Here is a 3,283-nt window from a genome sequence, read left to right as displayed (position 1 = left end):
GCAAGCCGCCCTGGGCTGACCCTCCCCGGCCGCAGCGAGGGACTGCCTCCCGGCCGACAGGATCGGGCCCCTGGAAGTCTGGGGGGGGGGGGGAATCGCCCCACGCCTCCGAGGAGGCCCCGGAGCTCGAAAAAAAAAAAAAGGATCGGGCCCACTAGAGACATGGACCAGGCCGCCCTGGGCTCACCCTCCCCGGCCGCAGCGAGGGACTGCCTCCCGGCCGACTGGATCGGGCCCCTGGAAGTCTGGGGGGGGGGGGGGGAAATGGAACCTGACGCCTCCGAGGAGGGGACGCCCAGGGAAGGAGGGAGATCCGGGTTGACCTGGTGACCGGACGGGAAAGAGGCCACCGGGCGTGCCCCCGTTAAAACCCCTAGGGGTTGACCTGGTGGCCGGAAAGCAAACCGGCCACTGGGTAGGCCGGTCGGCAACCTAGGGGTTGACCTGGTGGCCGGGAAGCGAACCGGCCAGCAGGTGAACCCGTCCGATTCCACGGGTTGACCTGGTGCCCGGGAGGGGACTCTGAAAATTTTTCAGCCCTTTCGACTCGGGGTTGACCTGGTGGCCGAGAGGGGCCTCGCACGGCAGGCAAGCCGCCCTGGGCTCACCCTCCCCGGCCGCAGCGAGGGACTGCCCCTCCCCACCCCCCGGCTGACAGGATCGGGCGCACTGGAAGTCCGGGACAGTATTTTCCCCGACGCCGGGGAGGGCGGGCGGAGGGGCTCTGGCGGCCAGCCCGGGCCCCGGAGCTCGAAAAGGAAAAAAGGACCGGGCCCGCGAGAGACGGGGGCCCTGCCGCAGGGGGGGGGGCAGTCCGACCGGGGCTCACCGTGCGGCAGGCCCGGGCGTCGGCAGGGGAAAGCGGGCGAGGAGGCGCGGGGCCGGGTGCCTACGGCCATACCGGACCGAACGCCCCCGATCCCGTCCGATCTCGGAAGGTAAACCGTCCCGGGCCTGGCTAGTACTTGGATGGGTGACCGCCTGGGAATCCCAGGTGCCGTAGGCAGCTTTTCCCGGTCCGAGTCAGCTCTCTCTCCTTTTCTGGGGGGGAAGGAGAGGGGGGGACGGGCCGGAAAGCCCCTCGTCGCTCCTGCCGAGTCGGAGGTCGCGGCCGCAGGTCACGGGTCTGGGCGCCTGGGGTCCGGCTCCCCACCCACCCGGCTTCCTCCGCGGAGGACCCCCCCCGGGGCCACCGAAGCCGCTGGGGGAGACGCCGGGCATGGGGCGGACTGGCCCGGACCCTCCCGGCCGCCGGCCCGCAGGTCCGCCCCGAATCCCCCCCCGCGGCCACCCAGGCCAGGCCTGGCCAGGCGGGACGGACGGCGGGTGTCCAGCGCCCAGCGGCTTCCTCCAGCGGGGACCCACGGACCCCAAAGCCGCAGGGGGAGGCCCCGGGCCTGGGACGGACTCGCTCGGACCCCCTGCGCCCGGCCGCCGGCCCGCGGGACCGCCCCGAATCCCCCCGCGGCCACCCAGGCCAGGCCTGGCCAGGCGGGACGGACGGCGGGTGTCCAGCGCCCAGCGGCTTCCTCCAGCGGGGACCCACGGACCCCAAAGCCGCAGGGGGAGACCCCAGGCCCGGGACCGACTCGCTCGGACCCCCCGCCTCCCCTGCGCCCGGCCGCCGGCCCGCGGGACCGCCCCGAATCCCCCCGCGGCCACCCAGGCCAGGCCTGGCCAGGCGGGACGGACGGCGGGTGTCCAGCTCCCAGTGGCTTCCGCCAGCGGGGACCCACGGACCCCAAAGCCGCAGGGGGAGGCCCCGGGCCCGGGACGGACTCGCTCGGACCCCCCGCCTCCCCTGCGCCCGGCCCCCGGCCCGCGGGACCGCCCCGAATCCCCCCGCGGCCATCCAGGCCAGGCCTGGCCTGGCGGGCCGGTGTGCAGCTCCCCCGGGCTTCCTCCCCCGACGACCCGCGCCCCCCTGAGCCGCAGGCGGAGACCCCGGCCCCGGGGCGGACCGGCCCGGGCTCGCCCGAGCCCCCTGCGCCCGGCCCGCAGGACCGCCCCCCCGAATCCCCCGGGAGAGGCCCGGCCTGCACGCCACTGACGACCCGCGGCCCCCAAAGTCGCAGGAGGCGCCCCCCCCCCCGGTTAGCCCCGTCTCGCTCCGCGCCCCCCGCCCCTCGCTGCCGGGACCGGGCGCCGCCCCAGAGTCAGCCGCAGCCGGCCGGCCTGAGAGCTGCCCTCCTGTGGACGACGGTGAGTTTACCTTGATACTAACCGGCCGTCAGCCAGGTCAACCCCATTGCTAGACTGGGGTGGACCTGGTGGCCGAGTGGGGACTTGGAACATTTGACAGCTGCTTCCCGGGGCTTGACCGGTTGTCCTGAACGCCCCCCACCCCCACCCCCAGCCCCCGGCTCCTGCTCCCCTCTCCCCAGCCTCGGTGCTCCGCTCCCTGCCTCGGAGGCTGCCTCTCTGCGGCGCCTGCATCGCCTCCGAGGACGCGCACCCTCCGGAGGCTGGACGTAAACCCACCACTGCCGCCGACCCGGCTCTCCGAGGGACGACTGTGAGGCCCCCCACCCCACCCCACCCCCGGACCGCCCTGGGGACGACTGCTAAGCCTCCCCCACCGGACCGCCCGGGGGAAGACTGCGACGCCTCCCGCCAGGCCCCCACCCAGCCTGGGGGAAGACTGCTAAGCCTCCCCCCCACACACACACACACACACTGTCGGGGGATGACGATTAAGCCTCTCCCGGACTGCCCGGGGGAAGACTATTAAGCCTCCCCTGGAACCACTATTAAGCCTGCCCCCGGAGTCCTCGGGGGATGACTGCTAAGCCTCCCCCACCGGACCACCCGGGGCAAGACTGCTAAGCCTCCCTCCCACACACACACACACTGTCAGGGGAGGACTATTAAGCTTTCCCGCTGGAGCGCCCGGGGCGGACGACTGTTAAGCCTGCCCCCGGAGTCCTCGGGGGAGGACTATTAAGCTTTCCCCCCTGGAGCGCCCGGGGGGGGGGGGGGGGGGACGACTATTAAGCCTGGCCCCCGGAGTCCTCGGGGGACGACTATTAAGCCTCCCCCGGACCTGCTCCCTCTCGACTATTAAGCCCCCCCTCTGCGGTCCTCAGCACCACTGCCGCGCTGCCCTGGGAGTGGGGTGACATCCGGTCCGGAAAGCAAACCGGCCACCAGGTCAACCCGTCGAATCCAATGGGTTGACCTGGTGGCCGGAAAGCAAACCGGTCGCCAGGTCAACCCGTCGAATCCAATGGGTTGACCTGGTGGCCGGAAAGCAAACCGGCCGCCAGGTCAACCCAGTAGATTC

At 72.9% G+C, this 3,283-nt stretch overlaps 1 non-coding gene across 1 annotated transcript; it reads left to right on the top strand.

Moving 5' to 3' along the window:
* The first annotated feature begins 887 nt into the window (after window positions 1-887).
* Window positions 888-1,006, top strand: LOC135979687 (5S ribosomal RNA). Its single transcript, XR_010596945.1, has one exon. It is a non-coding gene; the product is annotated as a 5S ribosomal RNA (ribosomal RNA).
* The last annotated feature ends 2,277 nt before the right edge of the window (window positions 1,007-3,283 follow it).

This window comes from Chrysemys picta, unplaced genomic scaffold (genome assembly GCF_011386835.1).
Source record: "Chrysemys picta bellii isolate R12L10 unplaced genomic scaffold, ASM1138683v2 scaf1137, whole genome shotgun sequence".
NCBI classification, from domain to species: domain Eukaryota; kingdom Metazoa; phylum Chordata; order Testudines; family Emydidae; genus Chrysemys; species Chrysemys picta.
This window is presented reverse-complemented; position numbering and strand designations above follow the sequence as displayed.